Source organism: Scatophagus argus, chromosome 3 (genome assembly GCF_020382885.2).
Source record: "Scatophagus argus isolate fScaArg1 chromosome 3, fScaArg1.pri, whole genome shotgun sequence".
Lineage (NCBI taxonomy): Eukaryota > Metazoa > Chordata > Actinopteri > Scatophagidae > Scatophagus > Scatophagus argus.
Genome location: NC_058495.1, coordinates 8,510,866 through 8,528,375, shown reverse-complemented (window position 1 = coordinate 8,528,375; position 17,510 = coordinate 8,510,866). Strand labels below are relative to the sequence as shown.

The 17,510-nt window shown below is 39.4% G+C and overlaps 1 protein-coding gene across 2 annotated transcripts in view; it reads right to left on the bottom strand.

Annotated features, from left to right (window-relative positions):
- ppp1r16b (protein phosphatase 1, regulatory subunit 16B) overlaps positions 1-15,664 on the bottom strand; it is a 74,329-nt gene extending 58,665 nt beyond the window's left edge. The window contains exon 1 of one of the 2 annotated variants that reach the window (XM_046383217.1): positions 15,464-15,664. The gene's annotated coding sequence lies outside the window, so the exon portion shown is untranslated. Of the gene's footprint in view, positions 1-15,192; positions 15,425-15,463 lie in introns of those variants that run through there. The other variant, XM_046383219.1, reaches the window with a different exon arrangement.
- Positions 15,665-17,510: the final 1,846 nt, after the last annotated feature.

The window sequence follows — 17,510 nt, the reverse complement described above, 5'->3', positions numbered from 1 at the left end:
TTGCACACCCTCAACACTGAGGTCAAGGGAAGATGAAGAGCACGTACTACGGATGTGAAAAAGGTCTGAGAAACAGGAGCTGTGGTCAGAGCTACCACTGTGTTCCTGAATAGGCTCAATTAATGCCTCACACTCCATCGTTGGCGTCAAGAAAGCACGGTGAAAAAAACACCTGAAAGCAACTGGGAAAAAAATGTTGTGTTGTTTCAAGCTTCGGCCCTGCGATTGACTGGCGACCAGTCCAGGGTGTACCCCGCCTCTCGCCCGTAGTCAGCTGGGATAGGCTCCAGCTCCCCCGCGACCCTGACGGATAAGCGGTATAGAAAATGGATGGATGGATGTTTCAAGCTTCATTCCACACAGCAAGAGTATGCAAATATGTGCAAACCTAATAAAGGGAAGTCTGGAAATTAGTGCACCTGAAATGCCCCCCGAGTCATGAATAATTTCAAGGAAAAAATGTTGGTCAGTATGATTTCATATCCCCAAGATTACCGTGTCTCAACTTGGGGCCGGTTATAAAGGCTTTTGTCTGGTCCTTGCTTCAATAATCACTCGCTGTGCAGGAAAAGTGAAAGCTGCTGCTGTGTTACTGTTGTTTTCTCAGGGTTTATTTAAAACTTAAAAATATTAATTAAAGATTATTACAACTTGTTTTAACAATGAGACAGTGACGACAGCTCTTAACTTTTTGACTGCACAGTCGAAATACATGAAGTACGATTTCGGTCCAAAGTCCTCATTATGACAGCCAAGCAGTAATTTTGTAGCCTGAGCCAGTGTTGAAGAAACACTGGACAAAAGTCTAATAACACAGCACACGGCCATTAAAGCAGGAAGCAGTTGGTTGTGACCGTTTCGCTGAGATCTGACATCTGACCTTTCTGACAACCACAGTCATTAGCCAAAACAGGACCTCTGGCCATGTCACACTAAAGCCACTGAAGTCAAACTGAGAGAACACAGGTCTGTGTGTGTGAGAGCCATGAAGACACTCCGCACACGCGTGCACACACACACACACACACACATATACACACACACTACATCTAAAGCAGTGGTAGTTAGTGTGCGCCCTGCAGAGCAGAAGCACTGCTGCAGTTCTCCTCGGTCAATTAGACGGCCATTTTTTAAATTCAATTTTATTCTCATCTGATCTAATGTTTTTTTGGATTATGTGATCAGATTCTGCTATTACAAATCACAGCATCCTCTAAAGTTTATCATGTAAAAATGAGTTACGCAATGTCTTGAAGCTGCACAAGTGCCTTTTTCTAATTATGCATGTCTAAAGGAAATCTTTTTTTTTTCAGGCTTTGCTTAAAGTAACCATTTAGATGATATTCAATTATTTCTCCCTCACATTCTCTAGATGATTCTCTCTTCAATTCTGTCATGAATGTGGAAATAAACATATAAGAAAAAGGAGACTGAAAATGTCAACTCCATTATTTCTTCATTACACATGCATGCATGCATTTAGTTGGAATATGATAACTCTTCGGAAATGTTGAGATTTCTTTGAGGTGTTTTTTTTTCTGTTCATCTTTGATGGTATAAACCAATTTGTTAGTGTTTTATGTTGTGTTATGTTCTGTCACAGCTCCCTCAGCGGCAGTTTCCTTTTTCTACAAAAGAGTGAGAGGAAAAGCTTCTTATTGGGTGGCAGAGGAGTGGAAAGGAAAAGCAGAGGAGCAGCTGCTGCTGTATGTAAACAGATAAACAGAAAACAGAGTTCAGTGAGCCATAGAGCTCCTCCAACGCACACACACGCACGCATGCACGCACACGCGCACACAAATCTTTAAGGAAGATGCCTTAATGCATGTTGTGAGTCAAATGAGACAACAGGTGGCCTCTCGGTGATCCTTGGTTGCCCTGAGCTTCAAGCTGGAATACTACAAATGGCTCATATTTTGCTCTGGTGAAATATCTGAAGATGCAAACACTCGATTTAAACACATTTTAAAGCAACAGGCCTGTGTATCATTTGAAATTTTTCTGTACAAGTAGCTGTGCGTACCAATGCCACTCTTTTCTCGATGCTGAACTTTGATAAATGCTTCTGCTAAATGAAAAGTCTGACATTTACCTAAACATTTTTTGCTTTCTTGACCAGTGTAAGACAAACAGATTGACACCCCTTTCATGTCTGTAAAGTCTATGAAGCTATACAGCCAGCAGCTGGTTAGCTTATCTGGAAGACTAGAGACAGGAGGAAACAGATAGCTTGAATTAGTCCAACAATAACAAAATAGCTAAATAATTAACATGTTTTGTTTAATGTACAAGTACAAATGTCAAACAAAACAGACTGAAACTTAATGTTTTGAGCTTGATAGTTCATTCTTGACCCTGGAAAGAGCAGCTGGCCAAACCATCTCAGCTCTGGGTGCTCAAGATCAACAAGCTGCTGACTGCATCATGAGGGCTTCAAGGCCTGGCACACTGCCTAAAGACTATGAATGTGAAATTAAAACATGTACCTTTCACAGTTTTTGATACTGAATAGTCTTATTATTAGGATCATTCCAAGGACCTATTTGAGAATCTGTGCTCAGATTTAAACAGGATGCTGTAAGAGAAAACAACAAATATAACAGAAAAGAATGGATGAAAACTAACAATTTTTGTTGTTTACTTTCCATGGGACTGCTCTGAGGTGTGTCCCACGAGAGAAAGTCTTATGTGACAAAGCAAGTTGTTGCTGCAGCAGTGCACCACTGCTCTATCTTGATCTACCCAGTCAATAATCCAGCTCCCCTCACTCGCTTTCTTTCTTTGACTGTCACGTCTTCACTCTCTCCCTCAGCGTCCTCTTAGAGGACGTTTTTATTCTGTCTGGATTACTTGCCCTAGTTGGTGCAGGGTGTGCTGGTGGGAAGAGAATTTATTTCCTGCGGTGGAGCCTTGATTTAAAGCACTCAGGTCAACTTGATTCTGGGTCATTGTCTCCCCTGTCGTAATGAACCAGGGCAGTGGTAGACAGCACACTGCATATCGACAAAAGCGAGGTGTTGGTGTGCTACAGGATGCCACAGCTGGCCGGCTGTTCGCACCCAAAAGTAATTCAGTATTCCACAGTGTTAACATGAAGCAATAAGCTCAACTCAACTCATAAGCACCCAAGTTACATTAGCTTATGCGTACGTAAGCTGTTTACTTGATGCTTATAAATACTAAGCCAGCAAATCTTGCAGTAATATTTCAGGACTGATCCTGCAGGGCCTACTGACCAACATGGAAGTGACCAACATATTAATCAGTCCTATGCAACGCTGCTGGCCCTGCAGTCATGTGAAGTCCACATTATAATTCCTGTTAACCTAATTCATGGATGTACTTCATCGGGCCTGGCACAGCCAGGTCAGCACTACAACGAGGCCAGCCGCCCCACCATTGTACTGTCGTCATTCCAGTGTTTAGCCAAGCAAAACCAGAACTCACCTCAAATCAGCTAAAAGGAAAGGTGTAAGACATGAGGGGAGAAAAGATGCTTATTTTCATTGAAATACTGAGGTGTTGACACTTTTCCCAATTATTTTATAGAATAATATTACTAACTAAATAATACTAAATAATGTTGTGTCATCTTCTCAAATTTTTGGTGCAGAATACCATCTCCAATAGCAGCGGTTTGTCTGTGACTATGTTTTTACATTGTCCTTATTTGAACAAATGTATTAACACTACTGTATTAACTTAGATAATCTGCCATGACACCACAACAAACAAAATCTTATACTTGTTTGACAGCAACACATTTTTCCGCTATGCTCTTTGCAGAATGTTTCTATGAAAACGTCTAACTGAAGTTTCTACTGTTCTCCTGCTTCTCCATCTTGATGTTTGGAGGATATTGCTAAATATATTTCACACTAACAACTAAAAAAGCCTGAACAAGCCTAGGTATTTTGGCAATCCATTTTCATCAAGTCCCACAATGCCTCTAAAGGGTTGACAGCCCTGCTTAAGAACACATGCAGGTGTCACTAATCATTACTTAGGCAAACATCCAGTACTGCACCCAAGCTAGCACGAATACAGCAGCAGACACAGTTTGACTGCTTCACTTAAGAGACCATATGTTCATTTGGCAGTGTTGCAGTGAGGTAAATTCATAAAGGAAATATGTAAAAACAAAAGTCAAACAAAATAATGATTTAAAACCTATACATGGATAGACATTCATACTAAAAGACACGCTGCTATCATACATGCTATCATTGTTACATCTATCTACTAAATCATTTGTACTGTGTAAATAAAAGTTAAACAAGTTAAACAAAAACATTTAATATGCAGGTTTTCTGTATTCATAGCAGATTCCCAAGATTTTTTTGTTCCACTTCTCAATTCAAACTGATTAATTTTCATCTCATAATTGCCCATCTTGCCCAGTCTATGGAAAGGATGTGAAGGAGGACTGATGTAAATAAAAAAAACACACGATCCCAAATGGCACACGTGAAAACCACAACCAATCACATGACACAATGACAAAGTACAGGCAGGCATCCGTAAAAGCAGCTATCAAGGCCCAATCAAACACTTTTTTAGCCCTTTAAGCTTATCTCTCTTAAAAATGCAGCCAAAAATATACAAAAGGGCTAAGATTTGAATTTTTTTTTTGTTTTACAGACTTAAATAATAATATAATTATATCACCACTACATCTTCTATTTGTAGAATAGAGACATAAAAGACATAAAATTGTCAGCTGACACAGAAACAGAAAAATATTTCATCCATGGAGTCAGCAGCAGGTCAGAGCAAGGCTGTAGCCTCAGATTACCCAGCAGACAGTGTGTAACCTGAAGGATTTAGAGCACTCATGCTGTACACCTCGCAAGCTTTATACTTATCTTTGTTCATGTAGACGGATGTGTCTTGTAGTGAAAAATCTGCTACATATGCCTTTAAAATAATTTGAACTTGCAGTTTCAGCTGTGTATTTTATCACACAAAGCACAAAAAGAAGAGTAATTTCACACCACTCATGAGGGCAGAATCTGTTCAATAAAAGGTGGTTTAAACCTTATCACAAACAGGAAATAACAAGAAAGCAAGTAAAATGAACTCTAACAAGTAACACTCCAATGACGGTAATGATCAAAAGTGACGATACCTTGCGTGATGGTCTGATGTAGAGCAGATGAGCCATGAAGTGAGATTAAAGAGGTACCTTATGAAGTTCGCTCAAGCAAACAAGCAAAAGTTATTTTGTTTGGTATTTCTCACAAAAGAAAGCTGGAGATGAAAAATGACAAATGACTGATCGGTTACCAAAATAGCTGCCAATCATACCTTTCTAATCTTCCAATCCATTAACTGATTAACTGACTGATCATTACAGCTCCAAATGCATAAAATATTTGCAAAATTGGTATTGTTTACATCCATCCCTTGTAGTTTTCTGCTTCATTTACTTGGCAGGCACATTTGTAACAAACAAGAGGTGCTGTAGCTCATCATAAAAGATTACTTAATAGAGCTATTAGGGGTCAATAACTTCACAACTTAAATAACTTAAATATCTTGCAATATCTAGTCTCACAAGCCACATACCATCTCTTGCACATATTAATCCAACACAGACACATCATGTGGATGAGGACAGACTTTTCACATATAAAGCACAAAACCTATGCATGAACTCCTGAATTACTGTGAATTTGCAATTTTCTCAGACACTTTAGGCAGGAACATTGTAGGTTCCCTGTGTGTAAGCAGCTTATGTCTTCTCATCTAGACTCAGTCATCTGTATTCCTGTCTTACAGTCCATTAGATGAACTTCTCATCACTGTGCAGTAAAGATTCATATCCTGCCATGACCAAAAAAAGGCTAATTATTCTTATGGAGTCTCTGCTCCATTATTGTGGTGGCTTCTTTTATTCCTTGAGATGCTTTTTAGATGCATAAATGGAGTGCTTTATTTCACCTGCCCACCATGAGCCCATCGCTTTCTGTTCCACTAGCAGAGCAGCATGCAGGTCTGAAGTGTCAGTGAGATGACCAGATTTAGAAGTATCTGGTCAGGGTCACCAATAACACACCAATCCCTTTACTAAGAGTCAATTCTGAATAAAATAAATGACTGAACTGGTAGTTTTCATGTTTACACAGCTTTAAAAAAGGCCTCAAACTCAAAGCAGGAAATGCCTGCACAACAGCCAAAGTCCTGTCCCGGTTCTGGGCGGGGTTATTCGTCCATCTGCCCCAACACTGACATGAGCTCTGTGTTTATTTTAGACCAAACTGTCTGTTTATTTATAAAAAGGCTTGACCATAGCACGCCCAGGCCTCCAGGTTCTAACTGTCCCCTGCTGTATTCATGTGGTTCACTCCATATCTCCAGGCCAATTTGGGAATATCCTTTCTTTCTTTCTTTTCTGAATTGTTCCTCCTACTCTTTTTCCTTCTTTTGCTTCTCTCTCTCTCTTTGTCCCTGTCTGGAGCTCCATCCCACTGTTGAGTCATTTTGCTGCCTAATGATGGTTTGAGTCCACGGCTAAGACCCAGCCAGAGTAAACAAGGCTTAGACTCAGCCAGCCTGCAGTAAGTGTCACATCTAATCCGCTGCTAGCCCAAGATGGGTGTGCAGTGAGTCTGCACTGTCCCACTAACTCCAGGCAGAGTTAGTTATACATACTGATTTCTCATTTTAAGACATTACAAAACAAAGATCTGTCCGGATTCGTTAATTTCCGAAAAGCCAAGGCAGACAAAACAGAGTGTAGGTGAGTTCCACAATTTGTTCTTCCTACTCCAATGTTTAATGACTCAGTGAGCACAAGTTGAGTTTATGTGAGGCTCAGTTCACATAAACAAAGGTTGAATAAAAAAGGTGGTCCTCGTTCAACAAATGTATTGATACTCAAATTCTGAAAATTGATGAAAAAAAGTATGTTCTTTATGTTCTTAAGTTTCTTATCTAACGTTATAACAGACTGACTACAGACTACACTACAACATGGCTGGAGAACAGTTCCTGTTATACTGTGGTTTGGTTAGTGTGCAAAAACAGTACAATTCATATTCTCAGTGTGCCCATGTCAAAATGACATTAGTTATAGCACTGTTTGCAAGAAACCGTTTCTGATGCCACACAATATTATTTTCATTATTTTTTGCTTCTTTCGTCATTCATACACTAACTGTAGACTGTTTTCAATTTCAAAACAACATTTAGACACCTGCAAGTTGATGAGGAAATACACATGCAATCATACCACAGATTGGAACAACCATAAAGAAGTTTAAATTTAAAACAAAAAAATCTAGTGTCAAGACAGCATCATTTTTATGACAAATTTCTAAATCATCTCCAGTTTTTGGTGTATCTTGAGTTAATATATATATATATATATATATATATATATATATATATATATATATATATATATATATACATATATCCATATATCTCAAATATAAAATAATTTCTTCTCAGTTAAGATTTTAAAAAACATTTTAAGCTAGAAAATGTTTAGAAATGTTTAACCCAAATTTGGATTTGCATCAATACACAGTCTCCAACAGCCATGGGATGAATATGAAAGATTTTCTTTCATTCAAGTTATCACAGCAGTTCATGAGAAAATAATGAATATGCTCCGATATTCAAAACCAACCTTATTTTTCATACTAAATTCCAATGAAAACAGTCAACCTGATTTTTGAGACACCCTGATGACAAACAAAACATGACTTCCTCAGTACATGTAACTGAACCACAGCAGTGGTAAACTGTATAAGAGATGGCGCAATAGAAGGCCAGTCCACGCCTCAACTACCTGCTCCTTATTTAACTTAATGCTGCAAATAGTGCTGATCAGTTAGGACATACTGCATGTGAGGCGTCATCACCAGCATCATGTCTGGACTCTAATACCCTTAAAATATTTAGTCTCTTTTGAGGATTTATTAAGTCTATGTTTTCAGACAGACATGCTGTTGACACTGAAAGAATACCGAACTCGAGAAGTCAGAGCTTAAAAGCATCAATTGTCACTATAGTTTATAAGATTTTAATGGGCCAAACACTCATGGTTAACAAGTGTGGAGTGTGTGTGAGCAGGAATGCATCTTAGGGTGTTTTTACATATCGCCCTTTCTAAACAAACCACCAAACTAAGTCCCCTTAATGTGGATCAAAAAGTAAATTATCATCCATATTGCTGTGGGGTGTAATTACATTAACCCACAGAAAACCAAACCAGAATTATTCATATTTCACGTCAACACAAAAACCACCACAACACCTCACCGTCCTCCTCCACTTGCCATCTTTTCATCAGCCATGTTTCTATTTTGTTTATTTCAAGCACAACGTAATGTGATCTACCCATGGCAAGCCTAAGTGGCTAACAGTGGAAAGATGGTAAAGTAAACCTGGAGCACCTTTTGTTCACAAAGCACAGGTTAAGTGAAATGCTCTGCAGACTTGAAGCAAACTTAACTGAGACCACTTCAGGAGGTGGTATATGTAAAAAAAATGCTGATTAATCACTGGTTTGTTTGGACGGCCGAAGAGGACCAAGTGTGAAAACATCTTTAGTGTGTGTACTGAGGACAAAAAAAAGCAAAAAGCAAAAAAAAACTTAAAAAAAGATACTTGCAGAGGCTCCATTGTTATCACTCTACGGGGAATGAACAACACCAAGGACACAAACCACAAAATACACACACAGACACACACACACCTCAACTGCAGCCTCGCAGCCGTGGTACGACCAGGCACAACCAAGCACTGAGTGTGCAGACCAATGTGTGGAGAGCACAGACAGAGACGGAAGACAGAGCAAACCAGACATTAAAGGGCCCCATCTCAAACAGAAGAGGGAGAATTCACAAAAACAGCCTTCAAAACACACACACACACACACACACACACACACACACACACACACACACACACACACACCAACACGAAGACTATTTCAAAATGACTGGCTGAAATTTTCCTTTGAAGTACAACAGCTGTGTTCGTCTAATCTAAGAGGCATTTTGTTCATCAGGAGAGCAGCATGAAAGCATGACTCTTCATACAAGTATATTTAGAGCCCTCAAATATAAACTTTATGAAGAATAGCTGGGAAGCAATTTCATGCTTTCTATACCTTATTAGCATAACTTCAATAGGGCACAGAAAAATCTAAGAATTTCATATATGTGCTGATTTCAAACAAGACCAGCTGTCTTTCTACAACAATGTGAGGAAAAAACCTTTACAATGCCCACCTTCCTGAACACAAAGTGCAGGCCACAAATTCTATGAGCTAACTTCCTGTTCACAACACTTCACTGGCTCTAATTGGTGGGTGGCTAGATTTAACACAGAAACATGCAATGAGCTACAAACACAGCAAATGATCAGAAAATGAAGAAAGACTGGGAGTCAGTATTTAGAGGTGCAATAAGTAAGATTTTTAAACCCTAAACCCAACACGTCTTGTCTCACATCTCTTAGCCTTGCAATCCCAGACATAAAACTCTACTGTGAAGCTTACGAATGGCACTACCATCATCAGCTGGATTACAAAACAACAATCATAATTCATATTGGGAGTGAATCAACGGTCTTGCAAAGCGGTGAACAGATAACAACCTGCTGCTTAACTTCAATAAAACTGATGAGTTGACTGCTGATTTTAGGAAAAAGGAGGCAAAGACACACACCTCTGTCTACATCAGTAGAGCTGAGGTGTAGTAGATAGACAGTTTTAGGTTCCTGAAAATCAGCATCACAGAGAATCTGTCATGGACATCACACATCTCCACCCTGGTAAAGAAAACTCAGAAACAACTGTACTTCTGAAGGAAACTTAAGAAGGCTAAAATTCAACACAAAGTTCTTTTTAACTTTTACAGAGGAGCAACAGAAAGCATCCTGAGTGAGAAACAAACTGGCATGGGATGTGCACAGCCCACAACTCTGGGCTCTGGGGCCATCGCTAAATGTACCACAGGCTCTGCATCGTGCTGCTCTCTGCCAAGCGATACAGAAGTAAGCACTGCTGTACCACCAGACAACACAGCAGCTTCTTTCCTCATGCTGTGAGACTCCTGAATATATCTCAAACACTTACTATGTAATTTTTATGACTTATTATTAATCCAGCTATATAATTTATGTTTTTGTGATTAAAAAACACAAATAAATCTATCTTGAATCTACCTCAAGTAGCGTTAGTCCAATAGTATAGCTCAGGCAGAGGTGGGCGCCGATCCATGTCCAACTTCCCTCTGTCTTCCCTCCTACTTCACATTTCTCCTGTCCCGTCCTGAGCCGACTATGTTTTCACTGTCCCCACAGTCAGAGTACTGTCCAGAGCCACTGTAAATCACCTCAGTACTATATTCTCTCATCACACTGGCCCCCACTGGTCCCGAACACAGTGCTCAGGTTAGGCCAGGCTATGTTCACTGAAAGAATCCCAAGTCTGGGTCTGCTGCAAACGCTTGCGGATCCTTTGCCAATTCCAGTGCCAGTTGTAACTAGATGGTCACCCCCTTCCCGGGCCTGAAAATAGTCCAAATCTCCTCTGCTAGCATGTGTACACAAAACCAACACTCCTGTAGTACTCCCAGTCTGGACAACTTCCTGCATGGCTAACTGGGCTAACTGAGCTAACTAGCACCGGTGATATGCTGCACCAAAGGTGGCCAACTATATAGTGCACCCTTAGAAAACACCATTTGCATTAAAGTCAATTAAGATATGCTTTTTACTTCTTTTTTTTTTAAACTTTTGTTGATGTTCTATTTTGAGATAATACAACGAGGGTTTCAAGAACTAAAAATGGCTCCGTGACAGCTTCGACCCAACCGCCATTAGACTTTTGAACACCTGCAAAAACCTCAGACTTTGACTTTAACAGACTTTAACATTATTTATTATTTTTTTATCTACCTCTGTTTATCCGTTTTACTGAGAACTGTTTGCACATACTCATTTGCACATACATTTTGCACTGACATATTAATATATTTATACTGCATCCTTCTCAAACCTGGTTTTTATTCTTTTCTTTTTTTTTCTTTTTCTTATTCTTGATGTTTATCCAACTGTTTTTGTTGTGGCCAAATGCATTGTAATTTCATTCTGCAGTGCCTCTCTCATGTTATGCTTGAATGACAATAAAAGACTCTGAATCTGAAACTGTATGAGCCTGAATACCACACAAAAAAAGTGGCACAGCATTTATAAAAGCATCCTCACACAATACCGAGGACAGGAAGCTTGATGATATACTGATATTTGCAAGTTATGCATTGTGATATGTGTTACACGAATTCATTCAGGGAGGAATCAACAAAAAAGATTATGTATGAGGACTGAAACTAACCTCTTTAACCTCTATCTCTCTTTATGAATTAATCTTTTGGTATATAAAATGCCAGAAAATGGCGCAAAATATACAATCATAATACTGTGGCAACCCAAGGTGATTTTGGAAACATCTTGTTTTGTCCAGACAGTCAGAAATCCAAAGATATTCAGAAAACCACAAAATCATCACAAGTGATAAACTGGAAGTAGATAATATAGCATGAATGATTAATCAGTTATCAAGACAGTTACTGATTACTGTGTAGACAATCAACTACAGTAAACATAAACAATAATTTATTAATAAACTACTCGATTAACCGTTGGAGATCTAGATTGAATAAAGGGGACTGTAAGGTGTTATTTTCCTTGGATGGGTGATCTGACAAAGTTTTGATTTTGAATTGCTTTTGAAGATCAATTCTATCATATCAAATTAAAAGTTTAACTCAAATATGAGGAAATCCACTAATCACGTTTACAATTCAGACCAACACCAAATCTGGAGAAAAGAAAAAAAGAGTAGGAGGACTGTCTAGAGTCGTAAAGGAATCTGTAATCCTTCAATTTATCTCAGCCCTTAAAGATATGCACAGTTTGAAGTGGACAGTGACCATTTGAAAAATTAAAACCCACACAAAGAAAGAAATACATGCACACACATGCAGTGCTGATCGATTAGGATGGCACTGCGCTACAGCTTGTCCCTACAAAATAATGGTTGTGGTTTTATCCTCTCAGCAAGTGGTCACACAAGGGGTTCACATATCCAAGCATCCATCAGCAGGGGATCCATCATTATGTCCACTGATCACTTAAGTGTTTACGCAACTGAAAAACACCACTTGAAGAATACACACTGGAACCAGACAAAAAGACTGTTGTATACACACACACGAATAAATGCATGGCAAGTGGGATGATATTGCTCCTGTTGCTATGAATGATTTCTTTTGATTTAACTTTTGTGAATTTTTACATGACCAACTTACACACACAAGTATTACCTCTCAAGTCAAATCTATATATCTAAAGAGGCCCAAATTCAACAGGTGTGTATTTGTAAGAAACTCGATTACAAAATGGTCAAAAAATGGGGCCGCAGACTTTAAGTGGCCTTGATAACTGCCCTGAGATTTGACTGTGTCCGTATTAAGACCACAGATTAGCAGGCAGTGCCCGGTTGCTAGCAGCAATCAGAACACTGATCTAGTATAATCGCTTTTCGATAGTAAGCAAGCACACTGCTTTCAGGCACGGCTCAGAGAAGACATCTTAAGCAGCAGGAGGTCAAGGAACAAACTTCCAATTCAAACATGAGAGAATAGCCTCCTGTGTGGACTGTTTAAAGGAAATTACATTTTCACAGGCACAAAATATCATTACACAACTTACTTGGCGGTTGTGCGTCTGTGTTGACTTGCTTTGATGTAAGTCACAGACAGCACCCAGCTCGTCTCCAAGTCATATTTAAGGATAAAATGAAGCCGGTGTCTTTCAGTCTGCCTTCTGGGCTGCTTCTGTTTCAATATTTTATGAGGCTCAGTCAAATCACCATGTCGGAATAATTAAACATCAGTAAGAGTACACAACTACAGAGAATATATTCTGGAGGCAGCTCATCAGTGAACAGGGAGTAGTGAAGGAGAGGAGTGGAGCCTCCTTAGAGATCAGAGATGGCTCATGCAGACACTCAGAGGAATCTAATTTTGTTATTACACTGCATACAGCCTAATGATTTATTGTGTGACATACCAGAATAACGAAAGGTTGAAACGAGGAGGGGTGAATTGCTAACATGGCCACGAGCATGCTGTGTGTGCGTATAGTCCAAATTCTGACAGCAAGAAGGGAAAATATCAGTTCATTTCAGCAGATACAAATTACAGACAAATTAGCGTTCAGACTTCTAACCCATACCAGTTTTGAGTGTTGGGTTCTTATCCGTGTTCCTCCTGCCTCACTGCCAAAACCATCCTGTTTTGTAAACAGGGTGTTCTTGCTACCTACCACACATGGCGAAGTGTACCTACACTACGAGCCTCAGTGCCCCATGTTCTGCACCCTGTTACACTGAGCATGGCTCTTACTGTCTATCAAACACAGAGAACCAGGGTACAGCCATTGGCTTAGTGGTTACTAAAGTGATCAACCATGAGCAGCAACATTCGTGGTTTAGGTCCAGCCAGCCTTTGCTGCATCTGCCCCGCTGTTACTTCCTGTCATGTCACTACAGTCTGTATGCATGCAATTCTTTTTAAAATGTACAGAGTCTGAGAGCTTAGGCTGATGTGTCCAACTGGCCATTACACATCTTCTTTGAAATTACAGAATATCACTTGTGAACTTCAAATGTCAAAGCCGAAAGAAAACTACAGCACAATATAGTTTCTATGTAGCTTGGCACCAAGACTTGTGCATAAAACAAAATTAAATGTAATCATACATCACTTTGGATTGTGACACAGACCCGCAGGTCCGTTAAAGGAACTCGCATGTTTGCATGCACAGACACACTTAATCTTTTTCTGCATGCGTATTTGCATGTTTTGTGTATATGTGTATGCACAGTAAGTGTGTATGCATGATGACAGATTGCAGTCCCTCTCTCTTAACAACCCCTTTCTAAACATGAGCTGAGAGCCGAGGAGAACAGCAGGAGAAAGCTCAAGACGTCTCCACACATCAAACATTTAAAGGCCAACCCAGCCCAACAGGGATACCACCTACCTCAACAAAGTGTACATGTGGCACAAAGTGAGATGAAGAAAGCTGATGTGTGTGCAAGACAGAGGGAGTGACAGTGAGAACCCGTAGGATCTGTAAGGACTGTAAGGATCTCAATCTGGACGCTTGATGTAGCCTGGTCTATACTGTAGTGCTGATGTGGTCAACCATTTTGATAATGAAACTGAGACTGTTGGACTGTAAATAATCATTAGTTAGTTGTAGTCTTCTTACAGGATAAAAGTATAACTGATGGTCTTTGTAGAAAAATTAATACGACAAAAAAATTAGCAAAAATTTCAATAACCAATTCATCATTTAAGTTATTTTTTGACTACAAATGCCAAACATTCATTATCAAGGGAACATCTTTAGGCTTCCGATTGCTGCTCTGACAAAACAAGACATCTGAATATGTTACCTGACATTTTTCACAATTTTCTGACATTTTCCACGATAACCTGATAATGAAATTATCTATTTCTTGCACTCCTTCAAGCAAATCCCTGCTTACAGCGTCACAAGGGCGAGCAGTTTAGGGATTTTTTTTAGATCGTTGTGAATTTATTATTTAAGAGTTTTGACGGTTGGTTAGTTAGTGGATTGACATGCTGTTGATCAAGATTAGAATCAATTAAAGTCATTTATCAACAAAAAAAAAAGTCAAACTCAAGCTGGATCTGGAATCACGTGTGAGAATTTGCTGCTTTTCTCTGTGTAATATCATTGACAATGTGAAAATAGACGTGTGCAGCCCTAACACACCGAGTAAACCATGTAGACTATACAAACATATTTTCTGTACTTAACTACTAACCGCCCAAAATGCTGTGCGTATAGAGAGGCCAGATTTGAAAGTGTGCCCATATTTTACATTAAAAAGTTTAGAATAAGATCTTAACTTGTCCATCCCGGGCGAGCTCTCCTCACCGCTTTAAAGTGTCTCATAAAGTAACAGCAAAGTAATTCTCTGCTGCCCTCAAAATGTTTCAAACTGCGTTCAAGTGGCCAAAGTAGCTGCTGCAGAAATGCTGTAGCGGATGTAGAGAAAGCCATGTGTGTAACATTACAGCGGTGTAATGGCAACATCCCAGGGAGGATGTTGAAGCCGCTCTGCTAATTTCATACCTTACAGCTGAATTCACAGGCGCCGACAGCGGAAACGATCGTTTTTAAACACCGGTTTAATTACAGGTTACTAAGGCGTTTAGTGACTCCGGAAAGGCGGTAAAGTGAGCTAGCTAAAACTGCTCCAAGAGGAGCAAGAGTCGGACATGCCTCTCCCCCTGCCGCTTTTTTCCTGACTGAGAAAAATCCCCTTCTTCACCCTCGTTTAGTTACAACCAGTCAGCGGCTCACCCCCTCAGAATTGGCAACATTTCTAAATTTCTGCACTCACCTCAGTCCCGGTCGAGATGTTCACATGGAGGAGAGAAAAGCTGAGAACCGACAGAGATATCCTGGAGCTTTAAACTTGTCCCGTTAGTAACGGCAGCAGGGCTGCAAGAAAAGCTTAGTATGCTTGAGTCTGTGCAAGTGTGAGTGTGTGTTCCTGTGTGTGTTTGTTTGTGCGTGTGTGTGTGTGTCTGCAGAGTCTCTCTCTCCTCTTCAAAACCAAGTCACTCCTAGAGGGCGGGGCTAAGAGGAGGAGGAGGAGACTGAAGCGCACACAGTATGACAGGGGCGCACAAAGTGGCGCCCCCCCTCGGGGCCGCCAGGAGCCCCCACCACCTCACCAGAGATATGTTTTACTTTTATTGCATGTAATTTTATTTGGATTTATTTTAGAGTTCAACATGTTGGCAAATATGCGCAATCACTTTCTTTGAAAGACTGAAACTTTTCAGGATTTTTTTTTGCGTTTTCTACGATTCTGCTTTTTTAGAAAAGGTGGAAGAAAATGCAGAATATTTTTTTAACAAACTCAAAATATCACACATCTCATTTACTCATATCCTTGACAAAAAAGACAAAAAGTGAAATGGAAGCAGAATCAGGAAAATTAAAATCATGCTTTAGATGTTCACTGACTAAGCTAATAATAGCACAGGATGAAGACATCAGATCTGTGTGAAGACTGTAACCTTCCTCACATTAATACAGGAAACAAACAGAAATACCATGAATTAGCACCACCAGCTGTTTGTCTTGATGCACCAATACTAATATTCACATCATGGTAATGGATGGGATTCATATTTCCTTTTGGGTTAAATTTGCATTACGTTTGGAAGGAAACCTCACTTGAGATGAGACGACCAACTTTGTCTCTGTGCAATAGGTGTTGAGCTATACACAGCAAGCTATTAGCTTAGCCAAGACTGGAAACTAGCCTAGCTAGACCAAAATACACCAACCAACACATCTAAATCTTACTACATTATGTTGAACTTCTTTTTTTATTCCGTAAGAGAAATGTAAAAATGACACTTTGTGGTTTTAGAGGGAGCTACACATAGCAATTAGCCTGTCTCTCTGGGAAGTCACTGTTCCCAGCTTTGTCCACCAAAATGTGATTACAGTGGAGCTAAGCTAATCACTTCCAGGCTCCAGTTCCATTCCGAATAAAAGTTGAATAAGCATTTTTCTCAAAATGTCAAAACATCCAGTTAATGTGATTACATTTTTACTAGATGTAATTATCCAGTCAATAGTTATTCCAGGTGGTTTGCACTCAATTTAGAGGTTTTCAGGGGTCAAAGTATTTGTCAGACCCATGAAAATCTTGTGTGAGGCAAGCATAAACAGTCAGACAATGTTCAGACAATGGCATTTGTTCAAAAGCAGTAGGAGCGACTGGCAATTTGTATATGCCATCAAACGTCAATAAAGCTCGATTTACTTTACTTAGTTCCCTTCATTAAAAATATTAGGAAAACGAAAGAATGATGTAGGTATAAATCTACATTAATTTTCATTTCGACTGAGACACTGGTTAATAATTCAGTAACTCTTGTTTTACAGCTCTCATCACAAGTTTACTGAATATTCCAACACTCATTCTGATAAAACAATATTTTTCCATAGACTTTTATTTAATTTATTATTTAGCAATATTTTCACTTGTCTTAATGCTCGTGGGATGCCAGAAATACAATGAGGCTGAAAATAAGATCAGTTCTTTGTCTGTACTGCCTCTCTTGTGAAACAGGAAACCTTGGAAGAAAGTATCTCTCTGAATCTCTGAGATTTCTCTCCCACTCTTTGGGATTTACTTTTTCTTTCAGTATCTTTTGTCTTTTCCTTTTCATTTTTTCTCATTCTTGTCTTTGCTCCCAAGTCTCTTGCCTTTCTGTGGTCATATCTCAACCAGTCACATGAAGTGAATCATTATCTTGATTGTAGCCTAGAGATCCTTTTCTTGGTGCAAGATGGGGGTGCTCTTGTCTTTTAAAAAAATGTAAAATGCAGAGAAATGCATTTTTTGCTTGTACATTTTTATTGAA